This window comes from Pelobates fuscus, chromosome 8 (genome assembly GCF_036172605.1).
Source record: "Pelobates fuscus isolate aPelFus1 chromosome 8, aPelFus1.pri, whole genome shotgun sequence".
Lineage (NCBI taxonomy): Eukaryota > Metazoa > Chordata > Amphibia > Anura > Pelobatidae > Pelobates > Pelobates fuscus.
Genome location: NC_086324.1, coordinates 143,229,471 through 143,240,021, shown reverse-complemented (window position 1 = coordinate 143,240,021; position 10,551 = coordinate 143,229,471).

Below are 10,551 nucleotides of genomic sequence, written 5' to 3'. Positions count from 1 at the left end.
ATTAAATTTTACTTTCGATATTGTACAACGTCCCATTATAGTTTAAGGTGAAACTTAGTTCACAAACTATCAATTTTAGGAATTATAGCAGAATTTGCAGACGCATAGTCTGAAGAAATTCTTTTGATCTGACAGAAGATTTAAGTTATAGCCACCATAAAGATAACGTAAATGACGTCAAAAATAGCCACCAGGAAAAGTTAACTCTCTCCTGGATAGGTATGTCTAGTGGAACAATACTGCCATCTAGAGTCTGAATATTAAATTGGTTACCTAGAAGGGAACCACACCCCACATTTGTGATTGGCTATCACCTAAGGAATTTTTCCCTTTAAAAAGTTAAGACAAGGAAAGAGAGGGAAATTCGGAGATTCAAAGATTGAAGAGAGAGACATTACGACACTCTGGGGATTCAGAGAGATCCAGGCAGAATCGGGCGACCAGAGTAACCAAGAAACTCTCACACTCCATGCAGAGAAAGAGATCTATGACATTTAGCTACCTGAGGATATCTGATGAGAAAATATCTACTTAACTGGTAAATATACAGACATTTAATTAATTAATTAAAATTAATTAAAATTAATAGCATGATATATGACTGGATAAATCATGTTTGATTTCATATTTAGAAATCTTAATTATTAAAGAATATATATATGGTTATAGCATCCCATCTGCAGCTGGGATTAATATAGCCATTAATGTATTTGTGTGATTAATATCACGTTAGCATATCATGACCATTTATCCAGCTGTATTGATTGGCTCTAAAATAAAATAAAATATCTGTTTAGACAAATTAATTAAAATATCAGCTTATAGAACATAGTAGATTTTCTCATTGGATGCAAGGAAATGTTGAAATGGTTGATGACTGGTTAAATGTTATTTATTAATATTACATAGGAGTAGATCTTAAATCCCTAGAAGAGGTCTAGCCAGCATTGAAAGGGTTATTTCTAACTGCTAGCTAAGTTCTATTGCCCTACACTGTAGCTTTGTGTGTGAAACATCACATTCCTTCTGTGAAGCCCATCGTAAATCAATCTTGACACCTAATGCTTTAGACTTAAACTACGTCTTAGTCATTAGGAAATGTTTGTTTTAAATTACCATATTGTATTGCATATTCATGTTATACTCGAATTCCATTGATTATTATCATGCATGTTACTCATCATTATTATTTAAGTTGTTAAGAAATAAATATCTATTTTTTAACAAATTTGAAATTTTAATTACCGGTATATGGTTATACATTTCATTTAACACGATAACGATTAAGGATCTGAGAATTGAAATCGTGGGCAATTCTCTCTGTTTACAATTATTATCCCATAAATATCCCCACAAGCCCCTGCAGGGCCAGCGCTACCCGAGCGCCGGCCCTGCAGTAGTCCACGGCGGGCCGGTGGGGAGATCAAAGATCTCCCTCACTGGCCGACATAGAGTATCCTGCGGCCGGCGGGGGAGAGAGGGAGGGAGCCAGGAGAGGACCCGTCGGAGCTCCTACTTACAGCTCCGCTGGGTTCCTCTCATGAGATTCAGAGCGTTGCCATGGCAACGCTCCGGATCTCGCGAGAGTGAACTCTAGCCTCACAGGCTATAGTTCACTCACCACTAGGACCACCAGATATGGATGCCAGCAACAGGATCCCCCCTCCCAGGCTAAAGGTAAGCAGGGAGGGGGGAAATAATCAGTCACATCAGCCTTACTTGCTCACACACACCCTGCACACTTGGCACTCACAGCACCCTCACTCACTTACACACTGCACCCCTGACACTCACAGCACCCTCACACACACACACTGCACCCCTGACACTCACAGCACCCTCACTCACACACACACTGCACCCCTGACACTCACAGCACCCTCACTCACACACACACTGCACCCCTGACATTCACAGCACCCTCACTCACTCACTCACACGGTACACACGCACTGCACCCCGGACACTCACAGCACCCTCACACACACACACACTGCACCCCCGACACCTACAGCACTATCACTCACACACACCCTGCACACCTGACACTCACAGCACACTCACTCACACACTACACATTGCACCCCTGACATTCACAGCACCCCGGACACTTACAGCACCCACACACACACTGCACCCCTGACACTGACAGCACCCACACACACACTGCACCCCTGACACTGACAGCACCCACACACACTGCACCCCTGACACTCACAGCACCATCACTCACACATACTGTTCCCCTGACACTCACAGCACCCTCACACACAGCTTCCTCACACGCACATAGCACCCTCACGCAAACACAGCACCCATCACACACAGCACACACACACACTGCACCCTTACCCACATAGCACCCTCACGCAAACACAGCACCCATCACACACATACACACACACACACACACACTACACCCCTTACACACACACTGCACAATACGCTTTCCTAGCATTTTTGTCTCCTGGTATCCCATCTATGGAGACACCAGAGACAAATGTCAAGCAAACAAAGTGCAAGCATGTTATTAAAGTCGCTTGCGCTGTGCAGAACAAATACAGGGTCTTTTTGTCGTGCTAGAGCTCTTCAGCAGAGCTCTGCGCATGATCTACAATGGAAGAGCATTGAACCAACATGCTCACATTGTGATGGGGTGTGCTTGTCATTGGTGATGACAAAACACACCCTATTGGCCCCGCCCCCTTTTTAGTGGGCCTCTAATTAAAAAATGCCCGGGCCGAATTTTCTTCCCAGTCCGGCCCTGCATGGGTGCATTAAGTTCTTGACAAGGTCTCTTGACAAGGTCTGCCAATGCAATATGGAAGTATAGACTCATAATCAACTTCTTTCTTCATGCAGAACAAAAGTTTTTCATTCCTTGCAGAAGTTTGCAATGCCAGCTACTTAATAGAGATAATAAATAATATTTCAACTATGTTACATAAAGTTATCAAAGGTATCCTATATAACGTTTCTTATATCAATCAACCACCCTTTGTACGTGTTGTGACTGTGGTTATGCTGAAAGTGGAGCTGTGTCCTTATTTACATATTCTCCAAGGTCAATCTCCAAGTCCTTATTTAAGGTACCTCTTAGAACCTTTATAATGAGCACCTTTTCTTATTCAATACTGCTCACGGCATCCCCCGAGTAGAACATTGCATGCTGGATATTGTGGATGCCAAGCACAACATTTGTCAGTGAAAGGATATATGACTTGGTGGAGATTAAAATGACTTTTACGTAAATAGATCTTTCAGTTTAACAGGTTTATTCTAAAAAGTGAGAGTTGTTGGTAATCCATAGTGAATTCCAAGTGAATTTCAAATGTAAGACCAAAGTTTCTGATCTAGAAGCATCAAGCAGGATGTACTGAACTAGAAGCAGTGTCAGGAAGCACTAAGAACCAACACTCAGTACTTGAGGTAACAGCTGAACTAGACCTGAATAATAAAGTGTGTTACCGGGCTTTAGAGTGGACTGACTCAATGTTATATGCTGTAGAGTTATATAAAACAAACAAAAAAAGTGAGGGACACTAAATAAGACAAGTTGTGATAAGACAATACAAAGGTCAAAGGATATAAAAAGAAGAACCAGCCTAGGATCAAAAATTTAATGACATATACAAGATAACTTTTGATAACCAGAAGAAGGAAACCACAATAGGGCACAGGTTAACAGAAACTGAGCATATATCTAGCTTTAAGTGGGCAGAGATTGGGCAGAGCACCTATATGAAGTAATCACATGCATGTGCATCCTTTTTGTGATGACGCACGCACATCCCTGTCATCAACCTTGCCTGAGGAGGCAGAGTCTTAAAAAAACTCTGATCTGCCGGGGGCGGCGCTGCACAGAATGTCAACAGAAGCAGCATTTACGTTCAGGAAAGATGGAGGTGATGTTCAGGAAAGATGGAGGTGGTCCTTACGGTAAGTATACCGAGCGCATACGGACACAGGATTTTTTTTCCCCAAGTTTGGCTATTGTGGTCTTAAAATTAAAATATGCATTGAATTTACATTGGATTTCCAACGATTCATCCTTCTCTATATGTTTACTAGTGAGTTTGCCAGCACAGTATCCCATCAATTTTATTTATCTATTTGAAGAGCACCATATATTTGATATATTTTGTGGCTGTTTGGTTCCCCTTCTCTGGTTGTCAGATATTTAATGGGCAATATTTCAAATTATTCCGCGTAACATAATTTGGCAGAAATGTTGCCAATTTCTTTCCTACTTGATGCATAATGCAACAGATTTAATAAGTCTCCAGTTTCTGGGCTTCGATGAAAAAAAAGTAATTGCATTGGGCACCTCAATGTATTTTTCTATATTCCCAGCACTTGTAATATTTTAACCTAAAATATTCACGAACTTGGCTTAGACATGACTGCACAAAATGCATTCTATTTTCTCGTTTAATTTCTTTTGTAATTGAAGTTTAATACAAGTGTAATCATGTTTCGGTTTATTGACTTGGCTTGGTCGCTGATCTTACGATCTGAACCTGGCAGAAAGAAATCAGCTAATCAGATACAGACACAAAAACAGATGCAATGAAATAAAAATAATATTTAAAAAAAAAATGCTAATGGGATGCAATTTTAATTTCCAATTACCAGGGAATATGAATTGCAAAGTGCAGATCTGCGTGTGTGGATATCTTAGCTCATCGTTAAGTGCGTATACATCCAGTGAATGTATCTAGAAAACTCATCACATATACCTGCACAAATGAACATCAGGCAGTTGTTCCCTAATAAGCTCAAGACAAGGGAATTCATATTTACTTTGAAATACAGGATGTAACATCTTAATGTCCACATCGTAAATAAAAGAAGCAATAAACATTAAGTTATAAGAATGTGACTTATCTAAAAAATCAGATATGAATATGTTAATAAATAAATGTCTATGTGCACATGTGTATTACTGTCAGGTGTTGGTGTATGTGTATATCGGAGTATTTGTGTAAATGTATGTGACTTTCAATCTGATTTGATGATGTAGTTTGCCTAGTTCTTTCCCAACATGGCATCTGCATTCCACAATGAACTTTCCCTATTTCCAAGGGGAATTCTCCAAATGTATCTTACGCTTGCGTCTGCTCTACTAAACTGCCTGATGATACCACTTATAACTGTGGTGGATAAGTACAGTGACATCATGGCACAAGAAATGCTAAATTTACTGTGATGTCCAGGGTTGGCGACTACACTGCAGGTGGTGTAGAATCACTATAAAGAACTAGAATTGCCATTGGCACCAATGCCATAGATATGCCATTTCAAGGCTAGCATAATGCCCCTCTCCCCCCCCCCCTCCCATCTACATAAAATCTGCTGTTCTCCATATTTTTCAATGACAAATAACAAACAAATGAAATACAATTACTTCTACCACAATGCAAACAATTTAACTCATGATAGGTCAAATTGATGATTCACTTCTAAAGAATTTAGATGACAAGGCCCAACATGAGTCTTTCCTATGCCACTACATTACCATGTTACTATAACGGCCATTCTTAAATCTTCCTGTATTGCGTATTAAACACTAAAAATTATTCATTTGCAAAATTCTATCTGGGAGACTAAAGCACTAACCAATTCATTTACAAACAAGTGCATACACCTAATTTACAAATTAATTGGATATCATCTGTAATTTTAGAGACTAGAGCCGTGGGAAGTCGCTCAGAGACTCAGATGTGCCGTTGAGTGTTTTTCTTCTTCTATAGTTTATCGCAAGGACTTAGCTATAATTTCTAAATGATCTTTTGGGAAATAAATATTAATTTAGGTGGTTGGTGACAGTTACATATTAGTATGAGCTTCTATTACAAATCTGAATTTCAATAACTAATCTCACTCCTTCACTCCCAGAACAGAAGACAAACGAGTGTATGAGCTTCCTTGAGTTATGTATACTTGGACAATTAATTGAGATAAACAAAGCTCCTACTGTTTGCTTTATGGGTGCGTAAGGGACAAGTGACAGCCTAAAGTTTTATGGGGAAGGAAGAATAATAGAATATTTGTATTATTAACAGCTTAGACGTGAAACATTGTCACCCTGTCTTATACATCACTTAGCAGGAAATAGAATAATCTATTTTTTCAAACAGTGGTCTTCTCATGGGCATTCAAAGGGGCTTTTTAGTTATTACTTTCAGATTTACCTCATTTGGCAGCTAGATGATTTATGTTTAAAAAATAGATAGATCTAATAGTCATAAAAACAGGCCAGGGACTAGGGCAAACTGCCTGTGTGGTCTTACCAAATGAGGAGTTCGTTCCTTGGGGTACTCGTATAATAAAACAATTCTAACATGCTTGAAGAGCCAGAACACAGCAAAACTGATATGTGCCAGGAATTGGAATGCCTCCCTATTTCGTCCTTGGATAATGTGCATCTTAGAGTTGTGGCCATATAAATTAACTGCCTTGACTAGAGCATCTACTAAGGCATTATAGATGGAAAGACCAACAATCCTTGTATGGATAGAAACATTTAAGTGGGACTTTAAGTAGTGGTGATGTACCCTTCATGTCAACCATCACTTGGGGGCTAAGTAAACTCTTTTAAGAACTGTTATACAATATAAACAAATCAAACTAAGTATTTATTTTAAGAATTAGTGATTTTCTTTTAAAAGCCATAGATATTGGCACAGACATTTTACAGAATCTCCTTTATACGTACAGGCTCAGAAAGGGATGAATTTTTCTTTTTTTTTTTTTAACAGTAAAAGTTAGCTTTACATTTTCTCTATTTATACTTTAACTCCCAAGTACAATTCTAATTACAATAAATATCTCCTAATATCTCCTGAAAATACACCATTAGAAATCTAGATTTGGACTAACAATTTAGCAACTGTGTCTGTGTGCCGAGAGAGCTGTCAATTTCTGAAATGACACCACAAGTAATGCTGAGTTTTAAATAAAACTCACTTGGCATATTTTGTCGAACTGTTTGTTATCTTCCAGCTTGTTACAGTTGTCTATATAAGCGTTTATGGAAATAAATAGGTCTTGAAAGTTGCTTGGTATAAATATTTTAACTTGTCTGCACTGGCTGTCAATAAATGGTGAAACTTTGCCAGACATAATTATTTTTAATATGACTGAATTCTGACACCTGAAGGAACATTCAATAATGTATATGCTGTCTTTATAGCAAAAAATACATACACAATCAGTGATACAGTACACAGAGGAAGTCATTTGTGAATTGGTTCTTTGATAGGTTTAAAAATAAAGTGAAGGGTTCTGGGTAACTGAAACCTGCACGCATTGCTGAGCAGAGCTATAATCCCAGGGCCTTAGTATTTGTGTTTACATGTAACTAACTCAGTTTTCGATAAAGTGAAGTATAAACTTCTATGCAGGTAATATATTGAAACAGTTTTTATCTAGTAAAGGGAACTGCTGTGGCTAATTTTGACAAATGCATATAGTTTATAGCGTCTACAGATTAAGTATTTACTATATTTTAGAAAAAATAATGTCTATCTAGCCAAGGTCAAGATATGTAATTAACTTTTAATAACATTTTTTTAAAGGGTAATCCAAACACCATGACCACTTCAGCGTTTTGTCCTTGGAGTCTGTATAAGCAGTATTTCAGTAAGAAACGTTGCAGGTACAGATATATTTGACTATGCTGCCAGAAGTGTAACTTTACCTCCGGTAGTATCAACAGCATAAAGTTCTTGCAACTGTTTGTTTATCTTTTTAATTTTTGTCACACCTAGAAAGACAGTGATTGCTCGTCAGTGCAGTGCAAATATAACATTGCTCCTAGAATGGCTTGGGGATTTGGAGCCTACCGTGGGCTGACGATAGAACACAAGATGTCAAGGGCTCTTGACTTTTATGTGGACTTTGTTTTCAGTTGGCCTATCACACAGACATCTAGAATGTTGATGTTCCAAAAGTCATGAAGTGATTACATCGTTATCCATGATATGCCTTCAATCAATATGGGTTTGTGAGTGTGACTATTTATATTTATTACTCATATTCTGCAGCATTATTGCCCTATGTCTGTCTCTATTACTTTTGTATTGTAGATTGCCTTTGGGTATTTTTGTCTATATTGTCTTGAGGACCTAAGAGTAGTCCTTTCATCAACACTACTGTTAACTAAGGGTAATTGTTGTGATTCTTTACCTATTACCCACTGAGTGTCTTTTCTATCTACACACAGGTGTATTTGTACTCATTATTGTTTGTTAACTAGGATGTTAGTAAATGTTTCTGCTACAATGTTTAACAATAATATTCACATTATATATATATTTATTTATATTTTGTATAATAATTTATTATACAAAAACAACTTATATAAAATTATATTAGATACTATTTTTTATACATGTTGTTTCTGTATAATAATTTATTTATAGCGCTACTCTGTTTTTGACCATTCATTTTAGACTATTTAGTAACCATGATTTTGAGTTTTACTGCTGTCTTTTTATGCAAACAGTTTCTTACTTCAATTTAGTTTTTATTTATAAATATCCATGTTTTTTTTTCCCATTATATTTATTACCTGCACACTCTCCCGAGTCTATATAACAGAGGTTTTGGTACCATTAAAATGACTATTGTCGTGGATCATTGGTTACTCTGCTGGTGGGAAATTGGGTCAACTACTGAAAACAGAAAAGTTAGTTGCACAAAAATATTTTTTTTTAACAGTGAACCTTACTCTTTTCAAGTTTTAGAACATTAACGCGGGTCCTAAAGCTTTGAGTATAGCAAACTATCTTCTAGAATTTATTTAGTGACTTAGTTGGTACTCCTAACTTGGCTGAGTCTTTAAAAGCTAACTTCACTATTTTTAGAATTTCATGAAGAAACTACTGTGTTATGTCTTTCTTTCTTTCTTTCTTTCTTTCTTTTTCTTTCTTTCTTTCATTTGAACATAACAGGAGGAATTCACTGCTAATTTATTAGTATCGGGTTACAGTTACGTTAAATGGACTCAGCATCCCTCTATTGCAGTATTTCCATATTGGTGTTCCAATATGAGAACAAAATTGGGGTTCCGCAGCATTTTGCCACATCCAAGATGGCGGCCGATATCTGCTGTTCCCGGAAGGTCAGAAACAGCAGAGATCGTGCAACCGCGATCTCATAAGAGATTGCGGGAGCGCTATCTTAAACCCGCCCTGCCGTCAGCCTACCTTGCCATCTGCACGCCTTGCCGTCAAAGCCCACCCTAGCGCCCTGCCATCAGCCAGCTACTTAGACTTAGCTTGTCCGTGAGAGAGCCCGCCCAGCCGTCAGCCAGCCCGCCCAGCTGTCAGCCAGCCAGCCCTGCCATGAGACATTTTCTATCACTCGTGGTAGAGGAGTGATAGAGAGTGGAGCTGATAGTTAATGCTCTGTTATTGTCATAGAAAGCTCTGTTAGATAGGGACACTGAAATTCTCTGTTAGGGACATTGAAAGACTCTGTCAGGAGCATTGAAATTCTCTGCTAGCGACATTAAAAGGCTCTGTAAGGGACATTAAAAGGCTCTGTAAGGGACATTGAAAGGCTCTGTCAAGGGCATTGAAATTCTCTACTAGGGACATTAAAAGGCTATGTAAGGGACATTGAAATAATATTTCAGGCATTAAAAGGCTCTGTAAGGGACATTGAAAGGCTCTGTCAGGGGCATTGAAATTCTCTACTAGTTTATATAAACAACACATACATCATACAATAGTAAAAAAAAACCAAAAAAGTAAATAAATAAATTTACATTAACAACATAACCCCACACAGTTGGGAAAAAATTACCAAGCCAGAATATCATTTGTTACATTTAACAATATTTCCCAAAAAGACTAACATTAGGTAAATGGACATAACAGTGCAAACATGCAGGTCTAAATCATTAGTCTAAATCCTTGGTCAGTTCACAGGTTTCCAGTCAGATCAATACTTTTTAGTTGGTTACTGTTAATATTTCCAGCCATTCATTGTAATATTCTTGTTTAATTAAAGAATATAAGGAAGATCCATGCAGATCTCTTTCCATGTGCAATTGATATGATAATTGGTCTTTTAAATGCCTCTTATAAAATGGGGAAATTATTTTTTTTTTTTTTTTTCAGACTTATACCAGCCTAAGACAAGTTTGGAATACTTCTTTATTTAAGGCTTTGGTATATTTGTCATCATCAATATTTCATCTGTTTTTTTTTTCTTTTACTTTCTCTCTATTTCCTCTCTTAACCTGTCTCTATTCTTTCTCTATAATATTAGCATAGATAAAGGAGACATGTAACCTTCCGATATTTATCATTATTATAATAATATCTATGAAGCCATTCATATTTGGCTGTTCAGCAAATTCAAATAGAAAAAGAGAACAACAGAAAAAGAAGAAAACAACTAAATCTCTTCCAAAAACAAAACAATAAGTACAGTAAATATTAAAATGTTTTCAGTCGTGGGGGAATTTATCCACAAGCCTTTATTTTATTTTATTTTTTTTGCCTATTTTCGTACTAAATTTTATTATGTTGCCAATAA